Genomic DNA, 10,031 nt, shown 5'->3' on the forward strand with positions numbered 1-10,031 from the left:
CGATCTTCCCGCCTCAGCCTCCCAGGTAGCTGGGACTACAAGAGCATGTCCCCACTATGCCTGGCTAATTTTTTGTTTTTTGTAGAGATTGGGTTTCACCATGTCACCCAGCCTGGTCCTGAACTCCAGCAGTCCAACTATCTCAGCCTCCCAAAGTGCTGGCATTACAGGCATAAGCCACCACATCCAGCCCTAGATGGAGTCTTGCTATGTTGCCCAGGTTGGTCTTGAACTCCTGGCCTCACACAGTCCTCCCACCTTGACCTCTGAAAGTGTCGGGATTACAGGCATGAGCCACCATGCCTGGCCTCTATTTTTAATCTATCTTGGTGTTTACTTTTTTTTCTTTGAGACGGAGTCTTGCTCTGTCACCAGGCTGGAGTGCAGTGGTGCAGTTTCGGCTCACTGCAACCTCTGCCTCCCGGGTTCAAGCAATTCTCCTGCCTCAGCTTCCTCAGTAGCAGGGACTATAGGCGCGTGCCACCATGCCCAGGTAATTTTTGCATTTTTAGTAGAGATGCGGTTTTACCATGTTGGCCAGGATGGTCTCGATCTCTTGACCTTGTGATCCACCCGCCTTGGCCTCCCAAAGTACTGGGATTACAGGCGTGAGGCACTGTGCCTGACCAGTGTTTACTTTTTTTTTTTTTTTTAGTAGAGATGGGGTTTCACCACGTTAGCCAGGATGGTCTCGATCTCCTGACCTTGTGATCCACCCGCCTCAGCCTCCCAAAGTGCTGGGATTACAGGTGTGAGCCACTGCGCCTGGCTGTACTTTGTCATGAGACGGCAAGAATATGTGATTTGGGAAGAGATGTTAGCTCCAACATCATCATATATATATGATTTTTTTTTTTTTTTGCCCTAGATTTTACTATGAGCAGCGATTACTATGGAAGGTCTTCGAAGAATGGAAAGAAGAGTGGTGGGTTTTCCATCACGAGTGGAAACTCTGTGTTCGAGCTGACTGTCACTACAGGTCAGGTTTCATGTTATACTCCTTCAGTTTTACTGATGCACATTATCAGATGATTATTTGTTGGCATGTTTATGGTCAAAAGAAGCAAACTTTGGGTCACTTTTGGTTTTTCTTCAAATCCTTTTTAGAGTTAGCAAGATCAGAGTTCCAGGTTAAACCCAAGCATGCATGCACATGCTGGGCACATGCACACAGACACACACACACACCTCCCACACCTCTAATTCAGGTAACCATTATGTGTTGGTTATGCTAATACTTTGAATGGGATTTTCCTACCTATTTTCATTTCTATATAATTTCTCATTCTGAAAGTATTCTGGGTTTCTTTTTTGTTTGTTTTCTTTTGTTTTGAGACAGAGTCTCACTCTGTTGCCCAAGCTGGAGTGCAGTGGCACGATCTTGGCTCACTGCAACCTCCGCCTCCTTGGTTCAAGTGATTCTACTGCCTCAGTCTCCCGAGTAATTGGGATTACAGGCATGTGCCATCACGCCCAGCTAATTTTTGTACTTTTAGTAGAGACAGGGTTACATCATGTTGGCTGGGCTGGTCTCGAACTCCTGACTTCAGGTGTTCTGCCTCCCTTGGCCTCCCGAAGTGCTGGGACTACAGGCATGAGCCACCGCGCCTGGCCTGTTTTGTTTTGTTTTTTTTTTTTTTGAGATGGAATTTCGCTCTTGTTGCCCAGGCTGGAGTGCAGTGGCGCTATCTTGGCTCTCTGCAACCTCCGCCCCCTGGGTTCAAGTGATTCTCCTGCCTCAGCCTCCCTAGTAGCTGGGATTACAGGCATGTGCCACCACGCCCAGCTAATTTTGTATTTTTAGTAGAGATGAGGTTTCTCCATGTTGGTCAATCTGGTCTCAATCTCCTGACCTCAGGTGATCCTCCCACCTTGGCCTCCCAAAGTGCTGGGATTACAGGCATGAACCACCACACCCAGCCCTGTTTTAAAAATAATAAATTGTGGCTGGGCGCGGTGGCTCACACCTGTAATCCCAGCACTTTGGGAGGCCGAGGTGGGTGGATCACAAGGTCAGGAGATCGAGACCATCCTGGCTAACATGGTGAAACCCTGTCTCTACTAAAAAACACAAAAAACAAAATTAGCTGGGCGTGGTGGCAGGCACCTGTATTCCCAGCTACTCGGGAGGCTGAGGCAGGAGAATGGCATGAACCCAGGAGGTGGAGCTTGCAGTGAGCCAAGATTGCGCCACTACACTCCAGCCTGGGCAACAGTGGAGCGAGACTCCATCTCAAAAAAAAATTAATAAATTGTTTTAATTTACATTGATTATGGGGGAAAATATATGCCCAAAATAGAATATTAAGAAAATAGAGGCCAGGCACAGTGATTCATGCCTGTAATCACAGCACTTCGGAATGCTGAGGCCGGTGGATCGCTTAAGTGCAAGAGTTTGAGACCAGCCTTAGCAACATGATGTAACCCCATCTCTACCAAAAAGTACAGAATACCAGCAGGGTGTAGTGGTGTGCGCCTGTAGTCTCAACTACTTGGGAGGCTGAGGCAGGAGGATTGCTTGAGCCCAGGAGGCAGAGATTGCAGTGAGCCGAGATTGTGCCACTCACTCCAGCCTGGGCAACAGAGCTAGATCCTGTCACACACACACACACAAAAGAAGGAAAGAAAGGAAAAACCTCTTCACCCTTGACATTCACATTCCCAAGGATAAGTGAAGGGGAAAGTAACAGTTGAGAATTATTATATCAAATACACATTTTCAGACCTTTTTTTTAAAAACCTGAATGTCATTTGTTATAGATTGTATATTTAAAATGGTATTCACCCTTATTGTAGTCATTTATCTAGGTTCTTTGGAGCAAGAGTTCTGGTTTATGGATATTTCATAGACTCACTGAGTTATTTTAATAAGCAGATAGAATATGAAATCAAGGTCTAGGATGCAGTAGTGAATATATGGGGAAGGCCGAGTGTGGTGGCTCACTCCTATAATCCCAGTACTTTGGGAGGATGAGGCAGGTGGATCACTTGAGGTTAGGAGTTCGAGACCAGCCTGGCCAACATTGGTGAAACCTTGTCTCTATTAAAAAAAAAAATACAAAAACTCCAGCCTGGACAACCCACTGAAACCCCCATCTCAACTAAAATACAAAAAAAAAAAATAATTAGCGGGCAGTGTGGCATGTGCCTGTAGTCCCAGCTACTTGGGAGGTTGAGACAGGAAAATTCATTGAACCCACAGGAGGCGGAGACTGCAGTGAGTTGAGATCGCACCACTGTACCTCAGCCTGGGCAACAAAGCAAGACTCCGTCTCCAAAAAAAAAAAAAATTAGCTGGGCATGGTGGCATGTGCCTGTAATCCCAGCCACTCGGGAGGCTGAGGCAGAAGAATTGCTTGAACCCAGGAGTCGGAGGTTGCAGTGGGCCAAGATCATGTCACTGCACTCCAGTCTGGACGACAGAGTGAGACTCTGTCTCAAAAAAAAAAAAATTCTTTTTAAATGAATGTTAATAAAATATTTAAAACTAGGAAAAATATGAAGAGATGAAGGTCTTAAGGCCGTATAGTGTATGTATCACGAAGAAGGAAAAGTGTCAATGAGCATGTTGTAGTGCAAACGAGAAGTGATGTTTTTTATAGTGTGGATAGTTAAGATAATTAAGATGTGACTGTCGGCCAGGCATGGTAGCTCACGCCTGTAATCCTAGCACTTTGGGAGGCCGGGGCAAGAGGATCACTTGAGCCCAGGAGTTCGAGACCAACCTGGGGAACATGGCAAAATCCCCCTCTACAAAAATTAGCCAGGAGTGGTGGTGCGTTCCTGTAGTCCCAGCTACTCGGAGGCCAAGGTGGGAGGAGTACCTGAGCCCAGGGAGGGCTCAAGGCTACAGTGAGCCGTGTTCACATTACTGCACTCCAGCCTAAGTGACAGAGTGAGACCCTGTGTTAAAAAAAAAAAAACAAAAACAAGATTGTCATTCTAAACATCATGGATTTTTTTTTTTTTTAATTTGAGACAGTCTTGGTGTCACCTAGGCTGGAGTGCAGTGGAACAATCTCAGCTCACTGCAACCACCGCCTCCCAGGTTCAAGCCATTCTCCTGGCTCAGCCTCCCTCCTTCCTCAGCGTCCTGAGTAGCTGAGACTACAGGCACATGCCACTACGTGTGGCTAATTTTTATATTTTTAGTAAAGACGGGGTTTCACCACATTGACCAGGCTGGTCTCGAACTCCCAACCTCAGGTGATCTGCCTGCCTCAGCCTCCCAGAGTGCTGAGATTACAGGCGTGAGCTACTGTGCCTGGCCCAAACATCATGAATTTGTGGATGATGAAAGTGAACTTATTCTTGGAGAAGTCAAGCCTTTTCTTCCTCAGTGACACTTTAAGGTATGGAGAATGACTCTTCTTCAAAGAGAATAGAGTTCATTGTGATGGTAGGAAACGAAATTTTAGCTTTGGTGCAGATATGGTTTTTTTTTTTTTTTATCAGAAGCGTCCATGTTAATTTCTTCTGAGTATAGAACAGACTTGGTGTGTTGGGTTAGGAGTTGTTTTGTTGTTGTTGTTTGTTTGTTTGTTTGTTGAGACAGAGTCTTGCTCTGTTGTCCAGGCTGGAGTGCAGTGGCATGCGATCTCGGCTCACTGCAACCTCCACCTCCTGGGTTCATGCAATTCTCTTGCCTCAGCCTCCGGAGTAGGTGGGATTATAGGCGTGCACCACCACACCTGGCTAATTTTTGTATTTTTAGTAGAGATGGGGTTTCACCACATCGGCCAGGCTGGTCTTGAACTCCTTGCCTCGTCCTCCCTAAGTGCTAGGATTACAGGTGTGAGCCACTGCACCCAGCCTGTTATTTTAGAGAAATGCCATTTACTTTTTTTGGCTCCTCAGGTATTACCTGTATAACCTGATGTTCCAGACCTGGAAGACCTTCGTGCGTCAGCAGCAGGAGTTGAGGAACAAGTACATTAGAGCCGAGGTTCATGGTGAGAAAAAGAAGTCCATGTCTGAAGAAGATGCCCACATTTACTTTGCAGAAGGTCATAGGAAGGATAAACACATTGTCTGAGAGAGAGAATAACTCTAGGTCAAAGGAAGATTTGTTTGATTCTCTTTCATATTTTTCAAAAAATGTGATCTCTGAGTGGGCACCTTTTTTATTGATTCCTATGGTTTTCTCCATATGGCATGGTTTAAGCCCTTAAAACTCATTTAATCAGAATTTGTATGAACTGGCTGTTCCTGGCCTGCTGGTTCAGTGGGCTGGCTGTGACTCTCCTGTGGCACCTGGGGCTGCCATCTATCTTGCTGTGTCAAGTTACCCAGAGACTCTGGAGCAGAGCTGCAGTGCTCTTTTCTGATCTTCTTTGCTCAAGTTGTCCCTTAGTGATATTGTGGCCACTTTAGGTCTGGTCAGAGTCTGGTTTTTCTGTGAATTGAGCCCAGAAACACGTGGAGAGTCTAAGGGAAAAAGACATAGAGTTTCAAAATGATAATACAGACTGCATTAGCAGCAGAATGTCCTAAAGGTACCTCAAACTCTGCAAGTCACAAGTACAACCTGTCAACTCCCCTACCACTTACACCTGCTGTTCCTTTGACTCTTCCTGTCTAAGAAGACTTACTTAGGAATGGTGTCCATTCCTCATGCCTCATGCCATCACTTACCTAATCTTTTAAGACGGCCCTCTGAGGCATCAAGAGGCATCACTTGCAATCATCTTTGCATTGCTACTGCCTGAGAGTAATCGTCGTCTTTTTCCCAGAGTGTTATAAGTACCACTTCATTAATCTCCCTCATTTATTTTTTCCTGCTTCTCATTGTACACGTAGCTACAAGAGTGGTAAGACATAGATAAGATCATGACACTCTTTTACGTAAAGTCAACCCTGCTTGGTATGTCATACAACGTCTTCGTCTCTTCTGCTTTACACCCTCTGCTGTTGACACACTGGATGTGCACTTCCTTATCTTTCCATCTTTGTCCCTGTAGTTCTTCCTTCAGGCCCATTTAAATTCGTAGCTTTCCTTGATTTCCCCCAGCCCGGTGGTCTTTCCCCTGTCTGTATTCCCAAAGTATGAGAAGCTCTTACCAAGCCTCATGATTACCGCACCAAATGCACTGTTGCACTAGTAACTTATGCTGTTTGTTGTTGCTTATTTTTTTAATACATATAGTAAGATTCATTCTTTTCGATGTTCAGTTCTAAGACTTTGTTACACACTACCACATACATCTAATTTTTTGTATTTTTGGTAGAGATGGGCTTTCGCCATGTTTCCCAGGCTGGTTTCAAACTCCTGGACTAAAGCAATCCACCTGCCTCGCTCTCCCAAAGTGCTGGCAATACAGGTGTGAGCCACCGTGCCTGGCCTTAAGTTTAATTCTGTAAGAAACTGGCAAAGTTTTTTATCGTGGCTGTGCCATTTTGCATTCCCACCAGTAATTCATGAGGGTTCTACTTGCTCTGCATCCTCTTGACCTCTTTGTATTGTCATTAAAATTTTTTCTTTGGCCATACTAATAGGTGTATACAGGCATTTAATTGTGGGTTTTTAAGAATTATTGTTACATGGGTATACTGCATAATGGTGGAGATTTGAGTATCCACTACCCAAATAGTGAACATTGTACATGATAGGTAATTTTTCAACCCTTGTCCCTCTTCCACCCTCCCTTCCCCTCTTTTGGAGTCCCCAGTGTCTATTATCTCCACCTTTATGTCCGTGTATACCAACTGTTTAGCTCCTGTTTATAAGTGAGAATATGTGGTATTTGATTTTCTTTTTCTGAGTTAGTTCACTTAGGATAATGGCCTCCAGCTCCATCCATGTTGGTGCAAAGGACATAATTTCATTCTTTTTTATGGCTGGGTGGTATTCCATGGTGTATATTTTCTTTCTTTTTTTTTTTATTTGAGACTGTCTCACTCTGTCACCCAGGCTGGAGTGCAGTGGCGTGATCTCGGTTCACTGCAGCCTCCACCTCCTGGGTTTAAGAGTTGCTCCTGCCTCAGCCTCTCAAATACCTGGGACTACAGGCGTATGCCACCATGCCCAACTAATTTTTGTATTTTTAGTAGAGACAAGGTTTCACTATATTGGCCAGGCTGGTCTCAAACTCCTGACCTCAGTGATCTGCCTGCCTCCACCTCCCAAAGTACTGAGATTACAGGCATGAGCCACTACGCCCGGCTGTGGTGTATATTTTCTCTATCCGTTGATGGATGCGGAGGTTGATTCCATGACTTTGCTGTTGAGAATAGTGCTGCAGTGAACATATGAGAGCAGGTGTCTTTTTAATATAATAATTTCTCTTCCTTTGGGTAGATTCCCCCTAGTGGGGTTGCTGGGTCGAATGGTGGTTCTGTTTTTAGTTCTTTGAGAAATTTCCATACTGTTTTCCATAGAGGTTCAACTAATTTATATTCCCACCACCAGTGTGTTAAGTGTTCCCTTTCTCTGCGTCCATGCCAACATCAGTTGTTAAACTTTTTTTTTTTTTAAAGACGGGATGTCTTACTGTGTCACCCAGGCTGGAGTGCAGTGGCTTGGTCATAGCTCACTGCGGCCTTGACTTCCTGGGCCAAGTGATCCTCCCACCTCAGACTCCTGAGTAGCTGGGACCATAGGCATGTGCTACCATGCCTGGCTAACTTTTTATATTTTGTAGAGACAGGGTCTAGCTATGTTGCCCAAGCTGGTCTTGGACCCCTGGGCTCCAGTGATTCTCCTTCCTCAGCCTCCCAAAGTGCTAGGATTACTGGCATGAGCCACCACACCCAACCTAACTTTTTTTTTTTTTTTTTTTTTGAGACGGAGTCTCGCTGCTGTCGCCCAGGCTGGAGTGCAGTGGCGCGATCTCGGCTCACTGCAAGCTCCGCCTCCCGGGTTCACACCATTCTCCTGCCTCAGCCTCCCGAGTAGCTGGGACTACAGGCGCCCGCCACCGTGCCCAGCTAATTTTTTGTATTTTTAGGAGAGACGGGGTTTTACCGTGGTCTCGATCTCCTGACCTCGTGATCCACCCGCCTCGGCCTCCCAAAGTGCTGGGATTACAGGCGTGAGCCACCGCGCCTGGCCCATGATTATAATTTTAATGTCTTCGGGATCTGTAGCCGTCGCTCCCTTTAATTCCTGATGTTGGTAATTTATGTCTTTGATCTTTTATTCTTGGTTAATCTGGCTAGAGGTTTATCACTTTTATTGATCTTTACAAATAATCAACTTTGCATTCATTGATATTCTGTTTTTTTTTTTTTCTGTTTTCAAGTTTGTTGATTTCTGCTCTTTTTTTTTTTTGAGACGGAGTCTCACTCTGTCGCCCAGGCTAGAGTGCAATGGCGTGATCTCAGCTCACTGCAACCTCTCCCTCCCAGGTTTAGCAATTCTCCTGCCTCAGCCTCCCCAGTAGCTGGGACTACGGGCACATGCCGCCACAGCTGGCTAATTTTTGTACTTTCAGTAGAGACGGGGTTTCACCACGTTGGTCAGGCTGGTCCTGAACTCGTGACCTCAGGTGATCTGCCTGTCTCAGCCTTCCAAAGTGCTGGGATTACAGGCGTGAGCCACCGCGCCCAGCCTGAAAGATACTTAATAGAATAATGAACCTCTATGTATCCATTACCCAGCTTTGATTATCCACTCGTGCCATTTTTGTTAGATCCATCTCTCCACTTCTTTGCTGCCTGTTTATTCACATCATTTCATCTAAAAATTGCAGAGTGTATCTATAAAAATAAGCACTTTTAAAGCAAAGGGTTTTTGAGCAGTTCAGTACATGGATTTTCCTTTAAATACTTTGTAAATGTCATTACTTGCACAAAGCCTTCATGTGTTCTTGCACTCTAATTAATTTTGTAGTGCTTCACAACTTTTCCAGCAGGGGGCACTTGGAGGCTGGAGGGATTTAGGTATTCAAAGGAGAGCCCTTGAGCTTTTATCATAACCCAGAGTAATCCATCTCTCCCATGCCTTTTGAAAAATCTCTTCGATGAATCTAGATGCAAAGCAAAAAATGCGACAGGCCTGGAAGTCCTGGTTGATCTACGTGGTTGTTCGTAGGACCAAACTTCAGATGCAGACTACGGCTCTGGAGTTTAGGCAACGGAGTATCTTATGGTGAGTCTGCTCAACTGCCCTACAAAGTACCAACCATCATTTTACCTCATCAGCTTTATGGTGCTGGAAAACAGCATAAAACCTCACCTTAAAACTGGTTTGTATTTAGTTTTATTTTTGTGTTTTGTTTTTTTCGAGATAGGGTCTCACTCTGTCACCCAGGTTGGAGTGCAGTGGCACAATCTCAGCTTACTGCAACTTCCATCTCCCAGGCTCAAGCAGTCCTTCCACCTCACCTTCCGAGTAGCTGGGAATACAGGCATGCACCACTATGCCCAGCTAATTTTTTTTTTTTTTTTCATTTTTTTGTAGAGGCGAGGTTTTATCATGTTTCCCAGGCTGGTCTTGAATTCGTGGGCTCAAGCAATCTGCCCACCTCAGCCTCCCAAAGTGCTGGGATTATAGGCATGAGCCACCATGCCCCACCCCCACCTTGAAACAATGTTTTGAACATAGTTGATGCCTAATAAAGATTTATTGATAACTTGTTTATAAGATCGGATTTTCACATAATCATAATTAACATGAATTGAGTGCTTACTGTGTTCTAAACCCTGAGTTAAGTTTGTGTGTGCATGTGTTAATTTTGTAATGTAAAGTATCTTATTTAACCCTTACCATAAACTATAAGTACCATTATTGTACAGATTAACATGTACAATAAGGCTTGGAGAGGTTGAGTAACTTGCCTAGCACATACAGGTTGTAACTGGCAAAACTAGGGCTCACCCACCCATGCTCTTAACTGCTGTTCTGCATTGCAGCCCATCAGCATTGTAGACATACTGGAAGAACATGAATTAGTCCGCTTTTATAGCCAGACATGTAACAATGAGCTGCATTATAATGGGACAGATTTCACTCTATGTTGTCTGTAGTGGTCCACTGGTGTCCTCAATGGTAATATATTAATAACTCACTTCCTGCCTGAAACTTGGGTATT

At 44.8% G+C, this 10,031-nt stretch overlaps 1 long non-coding RNA gene across 1 annotated transcript; it reads left to right on the forward strand.

Moving 5' to 3' along the window:
• The first annotated feature begins 872 nt into the window (after positions 1-872).
• On the forward strand, positions 873-9,089 carry LOC131381913 (uncharacterized). Its single transcript, XR_009210959.1, has 3 exons — positions 873-979; positions 4,858-4,952; positions 8,971-9,089. It is a non-coding gene; the product is annotated as an uncharacterized LOC131381913 (long non-coding RNA).
• The last annotated feature ends 942 nt before the right edge of the window (positions 9,090-10,031 follow it).

Source organism: Hylobates moloch, unplaced genomic scaffold (genome assembly GCF_009828535.3).
Source record: "Hylobates moloch isolate HMO894 unplaced genomic scaffold, HMol_V3 SCAFFOLD_19, whole genome shotgun sequence".
NCBI classification, from domain to species: Eukaryota; Metazoa; Chordata; class Mammalia; order Primates; family Hylobatidae; genus Hylobates; species Hylobates moloch.